The sequence below is a fragment of the Vicia villosa genome, linkage group LG1 (assembly GCF_029867415.1).
Source record: "Vicia villosa cultivar HV-30 ecotype Madison, WI linkage group LG1, Vvil1.0, whole genome shotgun sequence".
Taxonomy (NCBI): Eukaryota; Viridiplantae; Streptophyta; class Magnoliopsida; order Fabales; family Fabaceae; genus Vicia; species Vicia villosa.
The window spans coordinates 164,649,055-164,667,826 of record NC_081180.1 but is presented as its reverse complement, the minus strand read 5'-3'; positions in this window follow the sequence as shown (position 1 = coordinate 164,667,826).

Sequence of the window (18,772 nt, the reverse complement as noted above, 5' to 3'; positions counted from 1 at the left end):
AGAAAATCAAGAGTAACACTTTATTGGTTCAAGTCTATGTTGATGATATCATTTTTGGATCGACTAACAAAGAAATGTGTGAGGAATTCTCATTGATGATGCAAGGAGAATTCGAGATGTCTATGATGGGAAAGATGAACTACTTTCTTGGACTACAAATTAAGCAACTCAAAGATGGAATCTTTATCAATCAATCCAAATATTGTAAAGAACTATTAAAGAAGTTTGATATGGACAATTGTAAAGCAATGAATACTCCAATGGGCTCCGGTACATATGTTGATCAAGATGAATCCGGTACTCCAATTGATATTACCAAGTTTCGAGGTATGATTGGTTCTTTATTATATTTGACGGCAAGCCGTCCTGACATAATGTTTAGTGTTTGTCTTTGTGCTCGCTTTCAAGCAAATCCAAAGGAATCACATCTTATGGCAGTTAAAAGGATCATGAAGTATCTCAAAGGAACAACCAACTTTGGCTTATGGTATCCTAAAGGTAGTGTTTGCAATTTAATTGGTTATTCTGACGCGGATTATGCAGGATGTAAAACTGATCGTAAAAGCACAAGTGGTACTTGTCACATTCTTGGAAATGCATTAGTATCATGGGCTTGTAAAAAGCAAGCATGTGTTGCTCTTAGTACGGCCGAAGCAGAATACATAGCAGCGGGTAGTTGTTGTGCACAAATTCTTTGGCTTAAGCAACAACTTCGTGACTACGGACTTGATCTCGGATGTATTCCTCTTCGATGCGACAATACAAGTGCTATAAATATTACAAAGAATCCGGTCATGCATTCAAGAACCAAACACATAGACATTCGACATCATTTTCTTCGCGATCATGTGCTTAAAGAAGATGTTGAAGTCACTTTTGTAGATACTCATAATCAACTTGCGGATATCTTCACCAAGCCTCTCCCAAAAGAATCGTTTTACAAAATTCAACGAGAGCTTGGAATTTTAGACGAAGGTGATGTTTAAAATTTATTCGTCATTTTCACACATCAAAGGTACACGTTTCTAAAATTTTATAAGTTAAAAGTACCTTATAAATGTTCATTCAATATGACTTGGTAAATATGTATGATATGTATGCTTTATATTTCATAAAATAAAAGATTTTGGAAATTTTCAGTCCAGGAACCGGTTCCCATGTAGGGACGAACCGGTTCCCCATACTAATTTCCAGAGGCGTGTTTTCTTTGTGTCTCAGGAACCGGTTCCCATGTAGGGACGAACCGGTTCCCACGTACATTTTACAGATTTTTGCTTATCTTGTTTGGCTGTACATGAAGGTATGTGTGGTCATTATTGTTTTGCCTTATTTTTTTTATATTATTTATTTTAGTTCAAATATATGTTATATCACTTCACACCACACATTTACACTCATTCACTCACATTTACTCTCATTCAACATTCATCTTCATCTTCTTCAACCTTCCACCTCCAATGTCAACCCAATTCAAAGCTCCACTATCTCACCATAACTATCAAAATTAAATACCCACTACCTCAAAACACTATATAATCCTCCACTCTTTCACACAATTCACTCAAATCCTTCTCCACTCACAAAATCCTAAAATCCCAACTTAAACCCTAACTTTCAACTCCTTTCAACAATGGCACCCAAAGTTTCAAGAAGTGCAAAGGGAAAGAACAAAATGGGAGAAACAAGTGAAGATCCTCAAGAGATCCAACCAACGGTCAAGAGTCGGAGACTCACATTCAACATTCGGAGTCGAAAACTCCTTGCGGCAAAATACGGTAAACTACCCGATTTCCCTAATCACAGCTTCAATTTTCCGGGTAGACTAGCTAATGCAGGGGTCGCTAATTTTGTACTTGACCATGGTGATTATTATCCGGATTTGGTTAGAGAGTTTTACCACAATCTTAGGATAGTGACCGATGAATTTGATGATTTCACATTATTGTCAAAAGTTTCAAATAAGGATATATGCTTAGATGTTGAGGAATTTGGAAGAGTGTTAGGAATTCCATCTCAAGGCTTAGTGCTCCTTCAAGGGAACATACCGGAGGATTGGCAACCGTATAGTAAGATTGATGTCTTTGTGGATATGTGCCGACCAACTCAACGCGACACAGTTCGCCAACAGCTTGCTATCAAGTTTAATATGTTCGGTTCAAGCTTATCGGTGAGTGATAGGATGCTCCATCTTATCATTGCTTATGTTTTATTTCCAAAGAATTCTAACCATTCCAGGGTCAATGAGTTCGAGTTGATGGTTTTGCTTGCTCTAAGGCGTGGCATTGAAGTCAATTGGGCGCTTTCTATTATGCGCCACATGCAGCTTATGGCTTCCCTTAAAGGAGGCTTACCTTATGCAAGGGCCATCTCTCATATTGTTCGGAATGCTGGTGTTCTCCTCCAACGGGAACCAAAGAAAAATATGGATGAACAAGAGTGTGCTATCACCACCGCTACCGCTCTTAAAAATACAGGAATAGTTACGGATCGTGAAGGTAGATTCGTTTACAAAGTTGATTTTGAGCCATCCGTGCCACAAGATCCTCAACCTCCCGAAGGTGGATACACAATGGATATGATGTTTGCCAAGCTTTGTTCTATTCAAACATCCATTGATAACAACAAGAGGGAGAATAACTATAAGCATAACCTTATGAGAAGACAAATGCGGGAAATTCAACGAACTCAAAGGCGTATCTCGGCTCATTATGAGGGAGAGGAAGGAAGTGAAGAAGAAGAAGAACAAGAGGATGATGATGAAGAACACATGGATGAAAGTGACTAAATTATGTGCTTTAATTTCTATGTAATGTTTTCTTTCAATTATTTTTTACTTACGTTTTCTAGACAATGTTCCATTTATGTTCGTGATGTTTAGGACTATTTATGTTTGTGTGTTGTAATCGTAAAAAAAAACTACGTTTCGTATCGTTTAAATTTATGTTTGTGTTGAATTTATGTTTGTGTTATATTTCATATATTTTCTCTTTTTCCCCATCCTTTTTGATAATAACAAAGGGGGAGAAGAATATGCATGTGTTTTTGTTGTTGTTTTGTTTCAAAGAAAAATGTAGGCCATTGTTAAAATTATCAAATGAAACTCATCACCATAAATCAAGGAATCATGGATTTAGGGGGAGTCTCTAACATAGGGGGAGCCTTGCATTGTTCAACATAATTTCAAAGCACAAAACAACTTTTTCAAAACATTTTCAAGACTTGGTTATCATCATCAAAAAGGGGGAGAATGTAAATGCAAGCTTCTCAAGCATAGTGTGTTTTGATGAAGACAATATGGACATCAAGCTTTTATAAAGGATGTGCAAAAAGAATTTCAAGTATCAAGCAAAAATACATCATTTCAAAGTCTTGAAGAAATTGTGAAGATTCAAGAATCAAGCTAAAGTATCAAAGGTATAAACAATACTCACTTTGACATATAATTGTTCACAAATATATTTCCATGCATATCATAAACATACTACAAAGTGTCATCCTTCAAAAATTCATTTAAAACCTTTTTCTAAGTTAAAATTCAAAATAAAGGTTTTAGGAACCGGGTTGTCCCTATGGGGGAACCGGTTCCCAGCATTCTCAGTTTTCAGCATTCTGTGTTTTACTATAGGGAACCGGGTTGTCCCTAGGCAGGAACCGGTTCCTCAGTTCAAAATTTGAATTTTTCTGCTGTAACGTTCAGCAGGAACCGGGTTGTCCCAGGCAGGAACCGGTTCCTACTGAACCAGTGTGTTTTTTCATTGCATGATCTTATTCAAACGAATCCATTTTCTTACCACTTGATCATTGCATTGTTTCATGGAAAAATAACCATTCAAAGAGGTGTTTGACACATTATAAATACTACATATTTCAAAATCATTATTCACCTTCTTCATTAACAATTCATACTCATAAATTTCATTATTTTCAAGTGTCCAAAAACCAGAATTTTTATATGAAACTTTCTACACACATTTTCATAGAGAATTCATTTAAAGTTTCATGCATACATTATTGTGAACACTTATATTCATTTTGAGAATTGTTTATTTGAAGAAGAAGATCAATCCAAGATTGATAGTGCTATACAAACTTCATCTAAATCTCTTGTAAAAATTCAAAGAAAATTATCTCCTTACTATCCAGGATTGTTGGAAGTAAGTGGTGTGTTTGAAGAGGATTGTTCTTCATTCACATTAGTGTTGATTGATCTTAAAAGTGTTAAGAACCTTTGATCACCCTATAGGTTAGATAGTAGGCATAGGCTTGTACAATAATTCTAACTATAGTGAAATCTCTTTCGTGTTTGAAAGGGGACTGGAGTACTCTCGGATTGTGAGGGGAACCAGTATATATCGTTGCATTCTTTACTTTTCCGCACTTTATTGCATTCATCACCATTACCAAAGAAAAGAAAAGAACCTTACAAAAACCTTCAAACACTTAACCAAAAATAAGTACAAGTATTCTCATAAGACCGATTAAATTTTTGAAAACCTAATTCACCCCCCCTCTTAGGCGCAATCTTATACTTACAACAATTATGTTTATCACAGCGGAATAAGGAACATCATCAACATAACCAATTGGAACCATAACCCAACACCAAATAAAATAGAGGATTCTCCTAAATCTCTATAACTATCGTCCCCCAGTGTTACAAGATCAGAGTATGACCGACACGTCCCAAAACAACGGATAAACTCTACGAGTCATCCTCACCGAGCACTAATGCCGCTACTCCTTAATCTGAAAATTGTCAACAAGTAAGGGCGAGTCTCATTCTCAATTAATCAATGTTATGCATTCATAAGCAACAAAACATCATAATATATCATTCACCCAATTTGTCATATATTCAGATTCACAACTATTATTCATCAATTCACACAATAATAGAATACATCACCAAAAGACAACACCATAACAATTACACCATCATCAAATATTATAACATTGGACAATCTTCCATTCATGTTATAATTATACACAACAACCTAATGCAAATGCAACTATATGCATGTGGTACCAAACATGGGATAACCCATCTCACCGATCCACCACCATAAAGATTCGGCTACTTCTCTCACCAATTCCACACAATGGGAATTAGCTACCGCTGTCCCACCACCATAAGGGATACAGCCCACAACATGATTATGAAATGCATGTATCAACCATAACATAACATGCTCACCATCAACATTAAACAACCAAATGTCATAATCATTAACCACCACGATAATCAATAGCCACACACAGTTATGCTATTTCTCAACTACAAATAAATACATATTTTACATCAACAATATATGTATATCAATTACCAGTTACAACCACGACATCATAACAGATAAAACATTCACCACACAGTGCAACAACAATAGCACCCCTCACAATCGTGTACCAAGTACAACAAATCAACCCAACAATAACAGAGCATTTACATCATCATTCATCAAAACACATGATAACCATATTTACCATGAACAACATCCATTTTGCATAACAAGCAGGAGCAATCATATTATAACAACACCCATCATTGCACATATTCAATTATGCAAACAACAAACCATTGCACCTCCTCATTTATGCAAAACAAGAGTAAACCAGATTTGAAGAAAACGATACTTTTCAAAATAAAATCAAGTTATTGTTGTTATATTTATTTTATATGGTAGAAGATTCAATTTAAGGAACAACGTCCAAAACGGCGTCTAAAACGGACTTACGGTTTGAAAGTTACACATTTTTACATTTTTCAAAGAAAACAATTATCGCTACAGCACGCGGCGCCAACCGGGTTCGCGGCGCGGAACGAGAAAAAGTTACGCCTTCACGGCGCCAACACATGGACGCGGCGTGACCTGAGCGTATCACAACTTCCTGGTTTTCTGCCCAACGGTTCGCGGTGCAAACAGAGGTTCGCGGCGCGACCTGGCGATTTTGCAGAATTACGGGTCTGCGTTCAGACTCTGCGATTTCACATCCTTTTCACCCAAAAACGATTCCAGACATCGCATACAGGCATATAATCATCGAATTTCTCATCACACATCATTATACATCAACACAACACATCAATAACCAACAATCTATACAAATCCATCAATTATCCCAAATCATAAAATACCTAACAATGTCAAATCCCAATATACCCAATCGAATCATACATTAATCCATCCCATTACCCATAATCACATAATAGAAACTAACCGGAAGAGTCCCCCCTTACCTTAGCCAAGAGTTCTTGATTGGTCTCTCCCTCCATTGCTCCTCTTTCACGTTCTTCGTGTTCCAAACTCTTTTCACATCCCTTTCTCTTATTCTCAATTCCTTATTATTTTATAAAATAACCTTTTAATTAGAATAGGGCCTTTACTAACATAACACCCCCTCATTCCTTAACATCACACATGGCCCAACACCATAACCATCCTTTCCCAATTAATATCCCACAAACCACCAATAATTCTAATTATTAATTAAATTTCCATTTAAATTAAAAATTAAAATATACGGGTGTTACAACTCTCCCCCACTAAAAGAGTTTTCGTCCTCGAAAACATACCTCAAGTAGCCAGCTCTTACAAGAGTCCTTCACCTGACTCTTCAGCTCCTAATTAACATTACCACGTGATAGGTCCTCCCTAAGCCACTCTGACCAACGCCATCTCTTTACCGCACAGTTACTTCAACTTTTGGTCTTCAATCCTCAAATTCATCTTGTATAACCAACAGAAAGCACATCTCACGCTTTCACTCTCAGCTCTTACGTCGCATCTAACTCCTCAAAGGTGTACCACTCATTACATCTCTAAAAGATTGACAACAATGTACCATTGAGATACAACCCATACTATGCATCCAATAACTGAATAATATAATTACACAACCTGTGGTATGATCACACCTTATCGACACTGCAACAATGCATTCCATCTACTAAACATACCAACCTTAGACTCACTATTTCATCTGAGCGATAAAATAATACTTACACTTTTCACCAACTGCTTCCTTCAAGAAACTCAATACTCATATTCCCATACTATTGAATTCCAATTATCTGACTCCTCTTAAGTCACACCATCAATTATCCAACACGTTACATTCCGCTTTTGCTGCACTATTCTGATTACTCATTACAACCATCATTACCAAATAGATTTATGAGTTTTACCCGATTCCGACTCTCTTTACTCATTTGTCCAAGAATCATTCTTCGTTATCCATGGTACCAATTCACGACTCAGCAATCCTTACTCCTCTAAGAATTAAATCAACCTCATCCTTCTTAGAGTATAATTCCTTATTATATCTGGAATCTACAACACCACCTCAATAACAACGCAAAATTATTACAACATCATATAGCATCAACTCTTCGTTTTAATTTCGCCGAATACATACTCGTTAACTACGTACAACCGTAATAACATATTCATCATCTCGACAATTATTCAAAAGAGTTATAATTCTTCGACACGACATCCTTACCTCCACTGGATTCTAAATCCAACATATAGATTAACACATATTCTCTATGTAAGCTCCTGACATATTAATTCCTCACCTCCCACGAGTAGTACTCATAACACTACTCCACATCACACTTTCGCTGTGCGACTCTGATTTACCCGTCTTAAGTCATTTGTCCATCATGTTGCACTCTTTCATATCCACCTCTTCATAAATTCACACAACCTAGTGAGTGATTATTCCCACGGCTTCGCATTCATCACATCTTATACCATTAAGGTAACAAAACAAGTTCATCTCATTTATAAGATTCCGTCTACTATCAACAAGAGATTAAGGGTGATCAAGTCCTCAATTTGTCAATAGATAGTCGTCATCCATATTTAAGCATAAACTGTCGTTACTACATAACAGTGTCCTTTCCGAGTTTGCACCCAAACTCATTAACATCGTCGTAGTTCAATAATCCACTACGGTGTCCTTCTTCTAGAATATTCTTCCGAAGCTCAAAACATCAGAAACGCAAATCCAATCTCTCAACCTCCTTATATTATTCCCGTCGATTCTGAATTCACCGCCTTTACCTTGGTAATTCAAAGTCAACCTATCGATCAACTAAACATCGTCTTTCTGACCTTCTCTAATCTCGTCAAGAATACCACTAGTTAGCCTTAGTATACCCAAACTAACACTATTAGGATCACCTTCACATACCAACTCAAGTCTCTAAATTGTCCAATTAAATCCAACTCATTCATCATTAGCACCGACATATTTAAAGACTTCCTACGCAACACAATAGCTCAACATTTTCCTTACTAGGATGGTAATTCAAACCAAAATCATAATCCTAGAAAAAATACTCTAATCATCTCTGCTGCCTCATATTAAGCCCTTTCTGGTCAAAGAGGTACTTCAACTCATATGATCACTAAACACTTCGAATCTTGAACCATACAATTAACCTGCACGACCAAGACAACATTCATAACTCGTGGTTTTAATCCAAATTACATGACATCCTTCACGTCCAATATCATTCCACTCGGAATCTCAACGAAGCCTTCTTCACATCAATAGGTGTCAGAAATTTTCGACGATTCTTCTTTTATACCTATCGTCACTTTGCCATCACAAATACGACTCCAAGAGTTCTAAAGTTTATTCCATCTTTTCTACTAATTCACTTCCCACTAAAATCCATCGGACCTCAAACCATATTTATTACCGAACATCTCATCAACAACATATTCCACTCAATTTTGTTTCAAACAATCACGATAGTAGGCATTCCTATTCAACAAGTTTCACACTTCCTTAACCAACTTCACAATATCTCCTTATAGGATCAATATATTGTATTTATAACTCTCCCATAAGGTAGAACATAATCTCTCCTCTTCGTAGGTTCAAACAACACGTCAATCTGACACTCGGAACCCAAGATATGAATTTTCCATCGTTATCTGAAATGCAACATCGACATCATGCAGCGACGCTCTATACGGTATTCCCAAAACTCTTCAAATGGTACATCCAATTCTTAAAAATACTTCTCAAAAACCTTCTAATTATTTCTTCAATCCGTTCAACACTGACACTGACATCCCGTGCAGTACCAATAAACAAGTCTAGTTATAAGAACAAGAGTAACCGTAACTTCACCTCTTTCCAATGTCATCCTTTCACAATTAATTATGTTACAGCTGCTGCAACTATTTTTATAACAAAGTTCATCTCGTTAGCTTTCCGACGCTTCAAACGGAACTCAAATCGGATGTCCAGAACTCCAGTTATGAATTTTCGAAGTTTCATAACGATTCAACAACTGTCCTGCGTTTTTCTTACGGAAATCCCGCTCTAAAACTCATCATCTTCAAATCAATCACATTCTAAACAGCTCCTTATCATGTCTCTTCACTTCCAAACATTCTTATAACTTGAGCAACATATCCCATTGCCAAATTTCGTCTTCTGCAACATCACGAAACTAAATTCATGTACGCCATCATCAACCTTCTTATCCTTGAGATCATACTCGTCTCTTCACATTACTCGCACGTCAAAACGTTCTCAACAACCTCGATAACCTCTACCATCATCTCAATTACTTACTAGTAATCCTACGGCAAGGTTTGCAACAATACTTCCTTTAATCACCGCTTCAACAGCGACCTTTCACATAGGGCTACCCACACGACAACATCACAATCCATCAGTAGCACTTGAAGCATCACAACTTCAAAATTCCATTTTCCAGAAATAACTACCATCTACTCCGAGGCACTCCAACTGAAATAACAACCGCAGTCTACAGCCCATGTCACCTTCACTTCAGAAAACAATAACTCCCCACTCTCGAACTGCTGCTCTCCGCATCACGCTAACATCTTGCATTTGAGACATATCCGAGAAGCATAGCTTCTCCCCCACTAGTTTCAATCCCAATTCTGCAGGAAAACAGTTAGAGCACACTGAGTACCGACAGTGTTTCACACACATGTCGCATACCGAAGGGAAAAATTAACAACAAGACTCTGGTCACATGACCGACTATGCTCTGATACCACTATTGTAACACCCTTCTAAACCCCGCGGCAAATTAAATAAATATTTCAGAGTAAAACATAAACACAAGGGTGCCACAATTATTTAAAATAAATAAACCAATCATGGTCAAGTCATGCTTTATTAAGAAACGATTTACCACAGACACAATTATGTTTATCACAGCGGAATAAGGAACATCATCAACATAACCAATTGGAACCATAATCCAACACCAAATAAAATAGAGGATTCTCCTAAATCTCTATAACTATCGTCCCCCAGTGTTACAAGATCAGAGCATGACCGACACGACCCAAAACAACGGATAAACTCTACGAGTCATCCTCACCGAGCACTAATGCCACTACTCCTTAATCTGAAAATTCTCAACAAGTAAGGGTGAGTCTCATTCTCAATTAATCAATGTTATGCATTCATAAGCAACAAAACATCATAATATATCATTCACCCAATTTGTCATATATTCAGATTCACAACTATTATTCATCAATTCACACAATAATAGAATACATCACCAAAAGACAACACCATAACAATTACACCATCATCAAATATTATAACATTGGACAATCTTCCATTCATGTTATAATTATACACAACAACCTAATGCAAATGCAACTATATGCATGTGGTACCAAACATGGGATAACCCATCTCACCGATCCACCACCATAAAGATTCGGCTACTTCTCTCACCAATTCCACACAATGGGAATTAGCTACCGCTGTCCCACCACCATAAGGGATACAGCCCACAACATGATTATGAAATGCATGTATCAACCATAACATAACATGCTCACCATCAACATTAAACAACCAAATGTCATAATCATTAACCACCACGATAATCAATAGCCACACACAGTTATGCTATTTCTCAACTACAAATAAATACATATTTTACATCAACAATATATGTATATCAATTACCAGTTACAACCACGACATCATAACAGATAAAACATTCACCACACAGTGCAACAACAATAGCACCCCTCACAATCGTGTACCAAGTACAACAAATCAACCCAACAATAACAGAGCATTTACATCATCATTCATCAAAACACATGATAACCATATTTACCATGAACAACATCCATTTTGCATAACAAGCAGGAGCAATCATATTATAACAACACCCATCATTGCACATATTCAATTATGCAAACAACAAACCATTGCACCTCCTCATTTATGCAAAACAAGAGTAAACCAGATTTGAAGAAAACGATACTTTTCAAAATAAAATCAAGTTATTGTTGTTATATTTATTTTATATGGTAGAACATTCAATTTAAGGAACAACGTCCAAAACGGCGTCTAAAACGGACTTACGGTTTGAAAGTTACACATTTTTACATTTTTCAAAGAAAACAATTATCGCTACAGCACGCGGCGCCAACCGGGTTCGCGGCGCGGAACGAGAAAAAGTTACGCCTTCGCGGCGCCAACACATGGACGCGGCGCGACCTGAGCGTATCACAACTTCCTGGTTTTCTGCCCAACGGTTCGCGGCGCAAACAGAGGTTCGCGGCGCGACCTGGCGATTTTGCAGAATTACGGGTCTGCGTTCAGACTCTGCGATTTCACATCCTTTTCACCCAAAAACGATTCCAGACATCGCATACAGGCATATAATCATCGAATTTCTCATCACACATCATTATACATCAACACAACACATCAATAACCAACAATCTATACAAATTCATCAATTATCCCAAATCATAACATACCTAACAATGTCAAATCCCAATATACCCAATCGAATCGAATCATACGTTAATCCATCCCATTACCCATAATCACATAATAGAAACTAACCGGAAGAGTCCCCCTTACCTTAGCCAAGAGTTCTTGATTGGTCTCTCCCTCCATTGCTCCTCTTTCACGTTCTTCGTGTTCCAAACTCTTTTCACATCCCTTTCTCTTATTCTCAATTCCTTATTATTTTATAAAATAACCTTTTAATTAGAATAGGGCCTTTACTAACATAACACCCCCTCATTCCTTAACATCACACATGGCCCAACACCATAACCATCCTTTCCCAATTAATATCCCACAAACCACCAATAATTCTAATTATTAATTAAATTTCCATTTAAATTAAAAATTAAAATATACGGGTGTTACATGGAAACTCCAGCCTGGCCCAATGGGTGACGAGGACGGGGGAGCCGGTGGTTGACGAGAAGGGCAAGTTTGTTTGGGAAGCTCGCACCATAAATACCAAGGTCGTCCTGTTGTGCAAGACGGTTGAGGAGGCCGAGGCCCTGTTAGGTTGCTTTTTAAATGCGTTCTTTTGCTTGGTCTTTATGATTTGTCCAATACTGACTAGTTGTTTTATTTGCAGGTGCCATGCCGAGTGCCAATGAGAAGCTCACCAAGTTGGCACGCGATGCTAAGAGGTAAAGAGCAAAAAAAAGCCGACCCGATTTGGACCTCAGGCTTCCCCGGCAGCCGATGGCATATGGTTTTCTTCTGCGGTCATTAACGTTGACCACGAAGCTCCTGGATCTGATGTGGGGTCGAGGAAGAGGTATCGTGCAGGTGAGGGGGTCCCCGATGTTCCCTTAGAAACGAGCCAGGAGCGGGCCTTCAAACTTTCTATACAATAAAACGATTATTCTTATCTCTCTTCATAAGTCTCAGGCTCAACCACATTACCATTCACGTTACACTCCCTAACTCACAACATTATCTAAAGACAATGGCAAAAAGATTATAGAAAGAGAAGGAAATACTTATTAAAGGCCTTCGTAGAGTGCTTGGTAAATTGAGTTTGGAGAAGAAATAAAGATTGCATAAGTAAATAGTTACAACTAGCTTTGGAGAAGAAATTGATTATGTGAGCCATATCTCTAATATGGCCCAAACCCACGTACGATCAACAACCTATTTCCACTCACTTATAACCACCTAAGATGTTCGAAGAAGACTTAAATGAGCTTAACAATATGCACGCATGTTTTGGCATTTAGGTCATCTCGCCATGTCTTGCTATATCCTTAATGATGAATCATCCACCAAGCTCCTTGATGGAGTATGGTCTTGTGAGTTAAAATTGAGAATGTAGTCTCAAAACTTTCTGCATTTTAGTAGGTAACAAATGGTTATATACACTTACCTTAAAGGTTAGATCTGATTATTTTTTACATATCACATACTAAAAGACGTTTGCTTGACTTATCTTTTTTTTTTGAAGAAACCAAAATGGATTATAACTAAAACGGCCCTACAGCACAAGATGTACCATAGAGGACGCAAAAGATTAAAACACGATCAAAAGATCAGGTATGAAAAACTCACCCTAAGCCCAAACAAACCAAAGGATTTTTCCACCACACATGTGATCCAGAAATAAAATTAACGGATTTAGCCTTTAGCCACATAAACGACATCAATTTAACACTATCTAACAACTAGGCAATAGATGCTACTTTGGACTTAAAGATCTTATTGCTTGACTTATCTTATGTATTATTGTACTCTCACAACAAGTACATAATCAAAATATTTTGCATGTAAATATTTTCATCTTCTACAATATCACCATATAAGAACACAAGATGTTATGGTTAATACAATTATGTCCCTTTCTCTGATTGGTCAATGACCTCTTATTGAGGGATAAATCAGGTACTACAAAATGTTATCCCTACTAATTATTTTTTGTACGACAATTTATTGCATAATTTTTTTCAATGTAAACCTGTTTCATTTTCCGTGCTCAGCATTTAATATAGGGTTAATAGTAATTCACCCCCTGTAATGTTAGCGAATTTTGCTTTTCCCCCCTCCCTACCTTTTGGCAACGGTTTTTTCAAAAAAACCGTTGCCAAAACCTGCCTTTGCCAACGGTGGGGAGTAAACCGAAACACGCTCATATTACAAGGGGGTAAACTACTATTAACCCTTTAATATATGGATTATTACTCACATTTTTAAACTCCCTATCTCTCTTTCTTTTTTCTTACGCTCTCTCTTTTCCTCCATCCACTTTTCTTTTTCTCTTATCTCTCTTTACTTACTGTATCTTTCACATTCTTTCCTATTATTTTCTTCTTCATTCTTTCATTCATTTATATCTTATCTCTATATCTTTATCAATGTTTTAGATCTTTAACATTCTTTTTTTTCTTTTCATGTTGTAGATCTACACGAAGACGAAAACTAAATATAAAACAATATTTAGTAGAAGACTCGTGCGTCCACACGGGTGTAAGTTTATTTGTATCTTAGATCATTCGATAAGAGTTGATTGTTGCTGATATATAATTATTATTATAAAATCACTAATAACTACAAATATTTAAAAATAAATATGTAGCAAATTAACTAAATGATAAATTCAATATGTCTAATAATTATAAATATTTACATAGTGACCGTGGAAATAGTGAGTTTCAATGAGAAAATTAACAGGAATTAGTAAAATTTATAAATATCACACTCATTGTTTCCCTAGAAATAAAGATTTTGTGTCTTAAATAAAAAGAATTGTTGATTAAAATAAATAGGTATTACGTTGATAGTGACCAGTAAAATGAAAAAAAAATAAGTTATCTGCACAAGTTATTGAATATTATGCAATTTAATAAATTAAATTTATAATTATATTAAAATTAAGAAATAGATTAATTATTATTTTTGGTAATAATAAATAGAGTGAATTGATTAAATATATATTATATAAATGTAATTAGTTTTTTTCTCCCTTAAACATTAAATTGAATTACCAACAAACCTTTTGAAAAAAAATGAAGAGATAAAATATTTAATTTATATGTGATGCTAACTTATGTATATTTTTTGTCATCTTAAAAATGTCTAAATTCGATTGGGATTGCTTTGTACTTAGAGTTTTTTTTTTATTTAATAAAATATTTTCTTTTCAAATAAAAAAGGTCTAAATATAAGGTCGATGCATTATTAATTGAGAGTAGGTAAATGTCATTTTAAAAAAATCATCTTAAAATGTCTAAATATATTCGGGTAAATGTAATTGTTGTAATGTAAAATTATAATAAAATATAATTGTGGTCTAAAATTGAGAATAGGTAGCATGGTTAGCTGTTGTTGTTTTTCCTCATTCCTTGTTATAAACTCTAGCTACCAATTGCATATTATAAATAATAGACATACTAAAAAAAAAGTAGAGATTCACTCCATTTTCTAAAAAAAATGGAGGGTCCATTACTATAATTTTGTATGCATAAAAGTAAATAAATAGTAAATATGTGTTACATGTCTCAGAAATACATGTAATATACACACAAAACTATAGTAATGGACCCTTCATTTCTTTTTAGGAAATGGAGTGGATCCTTACTAAAAAAAAAGTGTAGGTAGTAGGGTTAATAGCTGTATAGTTATCATAATAGAATTATAGTTTATAAAATGGAATTAAGGTACCATATCATAATAGCTATATAGTTTATTTAAAATACATTGTTTGATACACTGTCATGACAGTACACAAATAGACAAATAAACACCATATTATGATAGTTATAATAGTAATTAGTTAACAATATTGAAATTAATGTGATTAACAAAAAATGAGTAAAACCTTTTTAAATAGGAGAGTACTGATAAATTAATTTGATTTTGATGTGTATTAAAAATTTGTACCCTGTCAACTATTAATGATTGAGTAACAATATTGAAACACAATGATAAATTTTGAAAACCCATGGCCTATTTTGAGAAATATATACTATACTGTCATGACAGGTGAATAGCTTTCTAAAGGATCTCGTGTTTAAAATTCAAGATTCAGACCTCATGAATAACTTTCTAATGGAATTCTAATAATTCCAGACTAATACCGAAATTTTAACTTTTAATAGATTCAAAGTATTATGTCTTAAGAATTAAAATTGCTTGCATGCATCAATACAAATTTAAGAAAAATAATGAAAGAGATGCTAGTCCATAAAATTGGCTTTTCACAAAGAACGGGCATTAGAAAAATCAATCTCAAGAGGCTCGTTTTTCCGAGATATCATTTATAAAATGAAGTAGTCCAAATACTATGACAGTAGACCACGCCTTGCATCTCTTGCTGGAAGTACTTGCTAAAAGCTATGAAGTCATTATCTGACACTTTCCCTCCATGTTTGTTTCTGATATTTTCTTGAAAATTTAATTGCTGCATCTTTTGTTTAGCTCCAAAATTTGAGAAAATACACAACCAACATAAGAAGAAACTATTAAATGCTTTGCACGTTTTACCTGTATCCGTTTTTAAAAAATGACAGATACATATAAAAGTGGTTATTGCAACAATGTGCAAACATATAGTTAGAAAACTCAAATGAAAGTTGCAATGATAATAACATTTAACATTTCTTATAGTGCAGAACATAAGCCATTCAATTTCAAATTTACCTAATAGTGCAGAATTTTTTTATCACTATAATCTAAGGAATTAAAATTGATATTATTGGACCAAAATTGATATCAACCGACTGAAAAGCCCCTACACTCCTCCCCCAAGGTGAATATTTTGGCACAAAACAATGATTTTTACCGCACCAGCTTGATAATACCAGCGCCACTTTCGACTCGGAAGCCCGCATCAAGTTCTGGCCCAAAAAATTTTTCTGCCTAACTCATCAGTAATTACATTATTAGATTCTGCCTAATTCATCATAGGTTTTAGGAAATATCAATTCAAAAGTAATTACATTAGTAACAATGTTATGAATTCACAATGAATAAAAAAACAACATTAAATAGTAACATATCAAATATTAGAGACCTTGAAGTTCATGCGAATGAAAAATTTACAATTAAGATGACAAATGAACAGAGAAAAAGTTATCAGCTTTCTTTATTAAGTTAATTAAGGCATAAGTATATGATTGTCATATATAAAACAAATAGGAACTTGCTGAAATTAAAAGATTTATCATCTACGGTTACAAACACCAATAAGAACCTAATTGATAATTACATACACAAAACCATTACCTGTCAATTGCAGCCACTATTTCACAAAATTCAGAGAAATAGGTCTCAATTTTTTCTTCATATTGAAGGAACTTTGAGCAAAGTTGAGAGCCAAATATACACAAAAATCAGTAACAGTTTGCAAGGAATTCAGAGCACAGAGCAAGTTATATCAGAACCTTTCTCAATTCCATATTTGCCTTCAAATTTCCTTACTGAATCAACCAACATTCAAAGAAATAGAACATAATCACAATCACAAACCTGCAAGAAGAATAATCCTTACAATAATAAACATAATATATAGTTAAATAATCCTTTTTCCAAAACTATTAGTTGAACAGAAATTGCAATTGGTTGAAGTTTTCTCTGAATGAAGAACATTATTAGTATAAGATCAAATCAAAAAGTAAAAATATGGATAATAATTCTCCACAAACCAAATTTTCTCAAAGAAGCAATGAAATTCTTCACATCAAAATGTCTTCAAAATTATTGCAAAAAAGAAAACTACATAAATTTGAGGGATGTTTAATTAGATGATACTCAAATTTAATCAGTACAAAGAATATACCTAAGGCCAGCCTAAAATGATTCTGTATCAAGCTCTAGCACAACCTTTGTGAGATTCAACAATTGAGTAATAATCACCATGTCACATGTCTAAAATAGTATACCTATAAATGAGTATTTAAGCAATTTTCACCATGATATGACACACACAACCATGATGCAGTTAGTGTAAGTCCCTCAAAAACTTTATCAGAACCATTAAAAATGCAGAGTATACATTTTTATACCTGATGTAATCTCTTTATTGTTTCAAGATCTGAGCATTTTCTTATTTCAACTTCTTCAAGAAATATGAATATTTCTCATGAATGAAGACCATAAATACTCTGCATCACACACAATAAAAATGAATCAAAAAACGATGCATATGTAAAAACGAAACCACACCATTACAAAAGATGATACAAACATACCTAACTTGCAAGGAGTACGATGAAAAGTGAAATAAGCCATTGAGATAAATGATATCAAAACACCATGGTTAACAAAAGAATACGATTAACGGAGATGAAATCAAGAGAAACAAATTATGTACACATTTGAAATATTCCTATCTTAGATGACAACAATTCCAACATTCCCAAGCTTTGGGATCTCAAAACCATCATCTTCGTTCGCTTTAGATGGTTGTTCTTCGAATGTAAAAGCTTTGGCAGCGTAATGTCGCGGGCGAAAAATCGTTTTGTTTCCTCTTTTTTGTGGATGAGACACCTGATGCCTTCTTTGGGCTCGAGTGCTCATAAAAAAAAATGATTTTTCTTTTGTACCGACCAAACTTTTTATTATTTCCAAAGGAGGAAAAGGAAAAAAGCTGCAATAACCTAAAAGTGGGGGGAGAGATCTTTGGGTAAGAGGGTTGGTTATACGAAGGGAAGGTATTAGCACCCAACGTATCTATAGTACTCTATAGGTTTCTTTGTTATGTTTTATTCCATTCTTGTTGTGGTGGAGGTTCTTGTGAGAAAGAGGTGGGACCTAAGGTGTTTGTTTGATTATGCTCGCAAAGATCATCGCGATCCTCTGCATACATATCCCCTAGAGGGAATCAGAGCATCTGTAGCTCGGGGTCTACGGGTGCTAAGGTTTGAATGGTTTTTTTTTTTTGTTTTGCTCGCCAAGGATCGACCTTGTGCCTACGTATTCTCAAAGGGATGTTGAGAAAGTCAGAGCAATCGTAGTT